Below are 10992 nucleotides of genomic sequence, written 5' to 3' on the forward strand. Positions count from 1 at the left end.
TGGTTTTCACTGTCATTTTGCTAGGTTATTTCAAAATATAAGCAAGTTTAAATCTTCTGGCATATTGTTTCTTCATGGTCTTTAATTCATTTTCCCTTAGCACTACTAAAATTTTCCCATCCCTGCAAAGGACCGTTATCAGACTTATAAGAAATGTAACTTACAGATTATTACTTGCCAGTACTTAACAAGAATGTTCTGCTTGTCCGTATAGATTTTTTAATTAAAATTCATTTTAGAGCTGAACAAAATTTACCTCAAATTAATAGAATTATTATTACATTAGATTTTTCTAGTCCCTGAGGACAATGGATAGTAACTTACAATATTACAATTAATATTCATAAAATATTCAACTGAGATTTGAATTGCAAAAACACAATTGCTGAATGTCTACTCATTGGCAGTAGCAATGATCATTAAGAATAACAAGAAGGACAAAGTTGTGTCTTGTGAGATAAAGGTTCAAGTTTGTTCTAATAATGGCACTTCAGTCCAGAAGGTAAGATGAAAATGCATCGTATGAAAAACATGATGGAAATACAACAGCAACGAAAACATGAGAGCCAGTACAAAAATATACTAGAAGCAGTAACTTAAAAAAAAAAAAGGTAATCTGTTTCAGAGATAATTTAATAAAAGTCCTTAAATTCATTATAAATCTGAATATTTCTCTTATGATTTATATACAATCTTGTCACAGAACAAGCTGTGCTTTAATCCATAAACATTTACCCTTGTAAAACAGAGGCCATTGTCCAAGTTCTTTTACACCACTTAAACTATATAAAATTGAGCAGTCAAAAGCTGTCTCAAAACAATTTTAGCATATGTGATTACAAACACCCCAAGGTAACTGATAGCTCAGCTGGCAGGAGCTAACACCCCGTCTGAAAGTTTTTTTAAGGTGATTATGAAATCTCAATCATGTGCCACACATTAAAAAGTTAGATTCATAGTCTGGGATGCTACATGGCCAGACACTGCGTAGAGGGTTATCTTGAACATATAAAGCAGCTAAGGAGCAAACTGTGCCTTCAGCTGTGTTCCAGTCTAAAGGTCTTGTCCTCAGCTACTGTAGTCCAAGACCTCTGCTTGGTTGCTTGGTTCCTTGAATTTTAATAGTCATCCTTTAAAAGTTACTTATAAAACTTTAAATGCTTTTCATTATAAAAAGGATAATGAAGAAGAAAGGAATGAAAATTGATGCTGCAGGTCTAGCTTTCTCACAGGAGCGTAACATTAGTATATTCTCTTGGGAAGTAAAATGGGCAGTCATGTGGGAGTCAACAGTTCAGCGTTTTGCTTCAAAACCTGTTGGTGCATTTCACATTAGACTGTCAACAGTAACAATCTAGCAAGCCAGGACAAAAATATGGCCCAAACCTCACTTCCTGCCTGCGAAGTCACATTTATGCAATTTTCCTGTATGTTGGGTCAGTAATCATATCTCATTATTAAAAGGTCATCTTTTACCCTTCAATGCTGAACAAATTACTGGTGATTGCAATATATTGTAACAAAGAAAATGATTTCTTACTCCTCTTCTGTAAGATGATGGGCAGTCTGAATTTTGGGATTTTGAGCTGTTTCTGTGAAAGGATGTGGAAAACTTCTGTTTGTGCTTGTTTGACAAAAACAAGTACATTTTGTAAACGTTATATCTGTACCGTATATATTAAGTGTGTTCTAAGTCAAATTGTACAGATGCATTCATGTTTATTCAGAAAAATCTGGGTCTTGCATATGCCTAAACTAGCTAAGAAATCCCAGCTGCTAAATGTGAAGGTGAAGGCACCTGTGGGCATGTGACCTCTCTGCACTGTCTGGAGGAAGGTAACAAAACCACATCATTAATTCTGAAAAAAACAGAAATAAGAAATCATATGTTCTAAACCATTTTCCACTCTACAATATACTTTGCAGACACATTTTATATCTCTTTAAAAATTAGTAAATCAATATATTTTCCATATATAACAAAATTTATACCTATTTCTTTATAATTTGTTTAAATCCTTTCCTTAGAGAATATTTTGACACTATTTCTCTGAAAGCATAATCCTTTATGCCCATGTCTTGAACCAAGTGACAGCATAAATACCCTTTAAAGTTATTCTCCATTATACTGCATGGTACAGTTACATTAACTGGATTCAAACTGACTACCATTACCATCAGGCCAGAAAAGCTCAGAAGACACTTTTTTTGGTGACAAACTAGAATACCTCTCCAATTACCTTTTATTCAAGAGCAAGCATACAAAATTTTAGGTCCTTCTGTCTGTGTTCCTCCAAGCAAACGCAGGTTGAATAATTTTGGAGGTAGATTGTGTAGTCAAATAACTCAGAAACAGTAAGATTTCAGTTAAATTGGCCATTCAAAGTTTTCATAACTCAAAAATATTTTCAAAGGGTCAGACTCCCCCTTTCAATAGTATTATATTTACCAAGCTGTGAGTCAGTATTAAAGAGATTTTCTTCTTCAGAGGTATTGGCTTCCTGTGATAATCATATTTACATTGCAAATTAAAATGGACGGGAAGATTTAAGGAATCAAGGAAGGACTAGGAGGTTGCTTTTTTCTAAAAATCTCTGAAAAAATGTTTAAGAACATAATTACAATCTGATAACATCTATTATTACTTGATAGATTGTACCAGATAATAAAAGATAATAATAACAGTTTTAAAAATCACAAAACCAAAACCATAACCCCTCGTATATGTCAAAAACTTGTGGGGAAAACAAAATGGGTCATATAGCCTTTTAAAAAGTAATGCAACATTTTAAATTATAAGCAATTATTTTAGTAGAAATTTCTATTTCAATCATTTTGCATCATCAATAAGCTGACCTAAGAATGTAGTGTCGGTTGTTATAAGAGATTCAGAGCAGCCCTGCAGAGAAGGACTTGGGGGTGTTGGTTGAGGAGAAAATGAATATGAGCCAGCAGTGTGTGCTTGCAGCCCAGAAAGCCAACCATATCCTGGGCTGCATCAAAAGGAGCGTGTCCAGCAGGTGGAAGGAGGTGATCCTGCCCCTCTACTCTGTTCTTGTGAGACCTCACCTGGAGTATTGTGTGCAGTTCTGGTGTCCTCAACATAAAAAAGGACATGGAACTGTTGGAACAAGTCCAGAGAAGGGCCACGAGGATGATAAGGGGACTGGAGCACCTCCCGCATGAAGACAGGCTGAGGAAGTTGGGGCTGTTCAGCCTGAAGAAGAGAAGGCTGCGTGGAGGCCTCATAGCAACCTTCCAGTATCTGCAGGGGGCCTATAGGGACGATGGAGAGGGACTCTTCACTAGAGACTGTAGTGACAGGACAAGGGGTAATGGATTAAAACTTAAACAGGGGAAGTTTAGGTTGGATATAAGAAGGAAATTCTTTCCTGTTAGGGTGGTGAGGCACTGGAATGGGTTTCCCAGGGAGGTTGTGAATGCTCCATCCCTGGTGGTGTTCAAGGTCAGGTTGGACGAGGCCTTGGGTGATATGATTTAGCATAAGGTGTCCCTGCCCACTGCAGGGGGTTGGAACTAGATGATCTTAAGGTCCTTTCCAACCCTAATTATTCTATGATTCTGTTCTATGATTCTAGGATGTTACATATATGCTGTGCAATTTTTAAAAATATTGAGGAAACCAGTGTAATACCGGAATGGTATTGGTCAATGACGTAGTGAAATAGATAAGAACTATTACAAACCTACCCTTTCCTTTAAAATGAAGAAACAAAAACTATCTTCTAAACAAATAAAGCTGTCAACCATTCCCTCTACTGCCAGTTACTGGGAAAGATTTTGGCAAAGGAATTAAATTTGATTGAAAATATAATTATTTCAGGTTATGTAATTTTTATATGTTACATAAGGTAGTTTTCGTATGTCCAGATTGGGAAATTTATATTAATAAAATAATGCAATGTTATATTGGTATAGGAATGACTACAGTAATTGCTGTGTTAATACTTATATACATTGTGTTTTACTTTAGCTAAATGCCAGTCCCATTGTGTTTATCGCTGCAATAATGTGTATCAGTGTTTTGCTCTGATGAATCCAAAATGCTGTGGAAATAAAGTACTTTACTTGTTATGATTTCCTCTCACATCTTATTGAGAGATTTAAATAGCAGCACAATGTTATTTAAGACAGAGTGAAGGAAAGAGTACATATATTAAAGGCTGGCAAATCCACTTTATTTATGGTATATTTTTTGTGCTCTTTTATGAGATCCTCAGAAACAAATGAAAGCTGATTTATGGGGCAGATTCTTAATCTAGAACAGAGGTACATCTATACAAAATGGGAAAATAAACTTGATTTTCTTATGAAATACGAAGGAAATCTATATAGTTCTACTAATCTTAAATATAACAAAAATGCCCATCACCCATCACATTGTTTTTTTTTTGGGGGGGGGGGAGGGTGTGTGTGTATCTGGTGCATTATTTTGCATATCCTTTAGTATTTATTCTGATGACTAAGTATTGCCTGAGTAACAAATGCAAAATAAAAGTAGAACACTTTAAGTGTTTTCATTTTATTTTAAAGATACATAGATGAATGTTTGTAAAACCCTGTCAGATTATTTAAGAAATTAAGGCGATAAATGAACAATTCCCTGAAATATTTTTGCCCATATTTCTCTCCATCCTCTGAGCAGTACAATTTCTGACTCATTTGCTTCAGTGCAACCTTTTCCAGCTCTGTGTTCTCCTTTCATGTTATTCCCAGATTAGAAAATGTTAAATTCTCCTACAGGATTTCCTTTTGCAATTTGCTTGGTTCAGAATCATTCCAGAAGACATATCTTTCCTTCTTTCTTTAAGAATGTACTATTGCAGTTGAAAGCTGGTTGATATACTCTAGCATCACCCAGGCACATGAAACATCTGTGTCACCTTTCCTCCAAGATGGCAATCCTGCCAGAAGGACATAACACCATGCAGAAGAAGGAAACAGAAGCCATAAGGCAGTGAGTGCTGCTTGAATCCTGACTCTCAGAAACTTAACCATTTAATACTCTTAGTCTTTGAAATGTATTGAGCCATTTGTGTACAGTACAGTAATGTTATCCAGTGCTCCCCTTAGCGTGAGGTATGTTATGCTGTCTAAAATGTGCACAGAACATCACATACACTAGAGAAAGCACAATACAAGTCAGCCGTCATGGAAGTAACAAGAATATGTACTTGTTCATGTCACTTTGTATTGCTCATGGTGCTCCATTTTGTGTTCCTTGGTATTGCTCATGGTGCTCCATTTTGTGTTCCTTGGGCGCACTCTAATACTGGCTATAACTTTTTCCCAACGTTGTGGTCATCCTACCAAAAGCAATACACAGCACTCTGTTAAACCAACTCAACTAAAAGCAAAACCGTGTGTAGCAATTAACCCCCTTGTATAATCAAATTTCCTGTATCTGAAAAGGGAAGAAATGACTTGCAAAATCAAAGCTGAATTTGTTTGAAATACACACTTTGTTTTCTCAGTCTAGCCTCCAGTCACAAGTGTGCAGCCCCATATATCCTTCAGCAGCTAAACTACTGCTGCTGCCCTTGATAGCGCCGTTCAAACTGCTTCTGAGGTTCTCAACAAAAGAGATTCTGAGCTGTTTGACAATTAGATTTAAAAAGCACAGAGGAAATAACAGTCCATAAAAGTGAATGGCATTCTCAGAGACACTCTATTAGCATTTTTCCTCTCAACAGTGAAACAAAAGGATGACTGTAGTGAGGACAGTATAGTTGTAATTAACTTTTCATTTGTATTAATAATTATACAGCTTCAAGACTGCATATTTTTACAGTTAAGGTCATAGACTATAATGCAGGTTCAGTTCATGCTTAGGCTTCTCATGGGACACTGCGCACTATGAATTTATCTTTAAATGAATTTATTATTTTTAATGTAAAAAGGAATAGTAATATTTCTTTTTTTTCTGTAGTCATTCATATGAATTTGCAGTTCTGCTTTAGTATATTTTTCATTATAAATCAGATCTTATAAGGAATTTATAAAACCATTTTTTAACTCAAAATGATGAATTTGGAGGAAGGAACATTTTACTAAGGGATCTAGTTTGCTAATTTCCAAAATTTCCTAGAAAATCTTTTTGCAAGCTCATTAAAATTCTTTATAACATTTTACGTTAAAATAAGATTTATTTTTCTCAGGCAGTTAGATTTGTCTTCCTTATTCTTCATTTCTCAAGCTTTAGAGATTTAGAAAGATTAGTTTAACTAACAGTAATAATTTAATTTGGACTAGAGAAGGTTCCAACGGAAGGCCATGAAGATGACTAAAAAGTGGGCATCTTACTTTGTGGAGAAAAGTCTGAAGGAGCTTTGCCTTTTTTCCCTTGAGAAGAAAAGATGTGAGGGAGAGCTCATCACAGTTAAAGTGTGTCTACAAACTGGTCAGAGGCTTTTTCTTCACAAAGGACTACACGGAGAAGACAAGGGGAAATGGGTAAAAGTTGCACTGGGAGCAGTGCAACCTGGAATATTTCCCAGTGTAGAGATGTTCATCTCAGTATAAGAAAGATTTTTTTTACACAAAGATCAATAATTCACCAGAAAAGCACCTCCAGGAACATGATAGAGTCCCCATCATGGAGGTTTTCAAGATTTGATAGAAAATTATACGGGGCAATAGGAAATAGATGATCTTAAGGTCCTTTCCAACCCTAAGTATTCTATGATTCTAGGATCTAGGATCCTTTTCCTACAAAAGTTGTACATGATCTTCAAGGTTCCTTTCCAACTTGGACTATTATATGATTCAATGATCCTCTGAAGATTTGTTTCCTAGTTTCAGGTGATTATGGGAAAAATGTGTGTGATGATCTTTTACAGCTAATAAAAAAAATCCTTCCTTCACTTTCAAATTTGCTGTTGGTTCAGTATCTCACCTGTGATCTTGCATTAAGCTGCAATACAAACAAGAAGGTAAAGTATAACCAACTGAAATATGCAATTTCCACTTTAAGTCAACCAGTTAACAACACGGCAAGTATTATAGATTTTGTAAAAATAAATCACTTAGTGTCACATTTTTTCAGGCAGTAAACAATAACTATTCAAATTGTAAATTTATTTGAACAGGGGACACACTAAATAAACTTGTGGCTCCAAGACGGACTGAGTAGTTGCTTGGAATCACATATACTGGTTGTAAAGCAAAGAAAACAGGCATGGAAGGGTGACACAGAATAGCAGCAAATAGCTTACATAATGTGTATCAGATTCTAGTATTTAAATTAAGATTCATGCTGAAAAATTTTACAGATTCTCAAAATATGAGAAAAAAGCTTTATATTAACAGAAAACAATAGGAATGAAACAGGTGGCATATATTGTTTATTCATTTATTTGATTGAACTGGAGAAAAAAATTCCCCTCTTTCCCAAGGAGCAACTGACAGGACTAAAGGAAATGGCCTTAACTTGTAGCAGGGGAGGTTTAGATTGGATATTTGGAAAAATTTTAGATACTTTTCTAATCTCTAACATCCCACTTATTTCAGATAATTTATGTATGTACAGACACTGAATCTGCATTTCTGGATTTCTCCTCTGAGTCTCAGAGTACAGGCCAGATAACGGTTTGTGAAAATTATCTTTGCAATATCTCATTTAGTTGTTTCAAATGAAAAAAGGGTAAAAAATAATTGTGCACCATGTGTTTTTGTTTACCTGGTTAGTCTAAAAGACCACGTGGGGTTTTTATCCGATTAGTCTGAAAGAAGCATTCATCACACTGTTCCATAGTACCATAGAATGGTTTGGGTTGGAAAGGACCTTAAAGATCATCTAGTTCCACTCCCCATGCCATGGGCAAGGATACTTTCCACTAGACCACGTTGCTCAAAGCCCCATCCAACGTGGCTCTGAACACTTCCAGGTATGGGGCATCCACAAATTCTCTGGGCAACCCGCTCCAGAGTCTCACCACCCTCATAGTGAAGAATTTCTTCCTAAAAGAATTTCATTTTGCCATTTTCTCAGTTAAATGTAAATAAATGTTCTTGAAATAAATGTTTAATTTAAAAATGTACTTCAGTTTTACTAAATGTTAATTAGACTGGAGAAATTTGATTCAATAAACCTTTTCACACTGTCCTGACCAGAGTTTGATATTCAGGTAAGGGAATGGGAGTCATGAACCTGAGTGGGGGAGATTTCATTTTAAGTGTGTCCCATGGGAAGTTCATCTTTTTTAAGCATGCTAAAATATAGCCCTGCACACCTCAGTCTTGTCATCTTCTTGTAAGTAACCACTGACTTTGAGGGTAGCTCTGAAAGCAAGAAAGGAATGTTTTAGATTTATTGTCATCTCTACTGTCTAATAGAATTTGACAGCATGGAACTATGAAATGGATAGAATGATTAAAATTTAAATCCAGATATACTTGAAGTAGGTATCAGTGCACTTCTTAAGCCAAAAGTCATTGGAAAGAGTTAAGGCAGAAGCACTGAACCTTTTGTGGTCCATCAATTTCAATTCATTTGCTCTGATTTTATGGATCAGTACTTGGTCTCCTCACTCTGTTGTCTATGAAATGATAGTCCTTCTAGTGACAGCTCCTGAACAAAATGACCTGCATATGTAGCTATAATTTCAACACTTTTCCAGCATTCGTATATTTAACCATACACTGTGTATCTGTTAGAACTAGATTGATGCAGTGGTAGAACACAGCTCACTTTTTTTTTTTTTTTTTTATCTTTGAATTGCAAGTGGCATTAAATGCAGTCAATTGCTGTTCTGTGGTGCACTTCTATGTAGTTTGAATGAATCTGTCTATGAAAAACAGACATGGTTTACTGAATAAAATTCACTGTTTTTTATAGGCAAGGCAATTAAAACAAATACACATTAAAGGCACTTCCCCCAATTGCCTATTGAAGCAGACATTTTCAGGATAACTTGTGGCAGAGATGTTAAGCAACAATCATTACTGATGAAGAGCATGCTTAAAAGTTTTGTGGTTCTTTTAGTTCTAAAATTAATTACCTGTTTTGTAGTGCTGAAACTATAACACTTTAAGCAAAGTTAAAACTGACATCTTACTTTAAATACTGAAATATATATGGAAAACATAATAAAATCATCTCTATGGGAAAAAAAAAAGAGCTTATTTTAGCAATGAATGGTCATTAAGAAAAGGAAAGCCTATACAATATATTTTTTTTTTTGTTGTTATTCTTAAGAAAAATCTATTAACAATTTGCAAAAAAAAAAGGAAAAGCAACTCATCCTTATTTAAAGGATAAGTCACCTCATCTGGAAAGAAGAAAATTTGATATGTTGTATCAATGATCTGTTACATTTTACAAATAAGAAGTATAAAACGCCAGTCAGCGTGCAGGAGAGAAAAATGTGGGGTAAAATTTGTACAAATTATATCAAAGCCTAGTGGATACAAATATAAAAGTTTGTAGCAATCACTGTTTACTGGTAATAGATTAATGAAAATTTGCCAGCTACATTATGCATGGGGTGTAATTGCATCTTTAATATAATCCAAAATGGCATACAAGTTTTACACTAGATTTTTCTGACATGGAGCAATACTGCAGCCACCATTTCCACTTGTCTTACAAATAACTAGCTATGGCATACCTAAACTTGTGATAGGTACACAATGATCTTTTAAATTCCATGCAAATAGAATGAAAGCTTCTAAAACTATTTTCAAATAAGATAAAAATTCTAAGAGAAGGAAGCTTTAGGGCTGTAGTAAAGCACCTGCTAAGTTAAATAAAATAATGTTTTTGTTAATAGAACTAGAGGTAAGCATAATAACCATAGAAGGATTTACCGTAGTGAGGCTTTATCCTGTTGATGTCACTTACCTCTTTTATCCCTGTCCTTTTTCTTTGTTGCATTTATTTAAAGCTGCTAACAAGTAATTCAGCCCTATATTTTCTGTTTGCACTGAATTAACCGTGAAATCAATGGAAATTCTTGCAAGATGTCTCCTGTGGCACACACATATATTGCATAAATAAAATCATACTGATATTACAGACCAGGAAAATAGGTAACGAAAATAACAAATTTGTGACTTGAGTCTCAGACCTGGTATGTTATCCTTGATTGCCAAATATGTCCCATGCAGCAAACCAAATATTGGTACAAGGTTGATTCAAGAGAATTCCACCCATGTGTGGAATCGTCGTCTCTGTTTCACCAACAGATACCAAGGGACAAAATTTTGGCTGCTTTTAAGGCAATGAGAATCTTGTCATGGCTTTTCTGGTGGCTAGAATTTTGAGTAATGTCTCTTGGTGTATTAACATGGCTTTTATTTAAAGTGTAAGCCCTGAAATTTGTCACTGCATCTGTAAAAATCCTTACAATTCATAGGTGGAAGGGACTGGAGAGTAAAACCTCATCTATGAATTTATCCTTGCTCACCTTAAGGGAATTTAACATCAGTAAAAGGCAATATCCTTTTTTTTTCAATACAAAGGTAGATATGTTCAACAGCAATGGTGAATGGCATATACTTTTAGCAATTTTGAATATAATTTTATATTTGGATGAAAACAAAGGAAATAATTTAAAGATTTTAAGGAATAGAACTACTTTGGGCTAATTGAGACAATTAGGTTTGGGGGACAGGTTAAGAAAAAGAAAAGCATTGTGCGCAGAACTAAATCCTGCAGTTTTCTTTATTCTTTTTTTTTATGACAGTCTCTAGAATCCAGGTCATAAGTGGAAGGACAAAGAGGAGGTATACCTGTCCATTCTTCTGCCTCCAATCCACTCATCATTTGATGCTTAATGTTTACATCATCTGTCAAAGCACTCAGTTATCAATGAACAATTCCTGATGCACAGTCATTAGTAGAGAGGTATGGAATCTTAATTTTCTATACTAAGAACACTACTATTGTGCTTCCATGATGCTTTCCAGGACTTGTTTTCATGTTTCCTTTGTCCTATGCAGATCAAGAAGTGGGGGAGGAATCCTACAGCT

Source organism: Pezoporus occidentalis, unplaced genomic scaffold, assembly GCF_034315485.1.
Source record: "Pezoporus occidentalis ecotype Australia unplaced genomic scaffold, CSIRO_AGI_Poc_V1 ctg24, whole genome shotgun sequence".
Classification (NCBI taxonomy): Eukaryota; Metazoa; Chordata; class Aves; order Psittaciformes; family Psittacidae; genus Pezoporus; species Pezoporus occidentalis.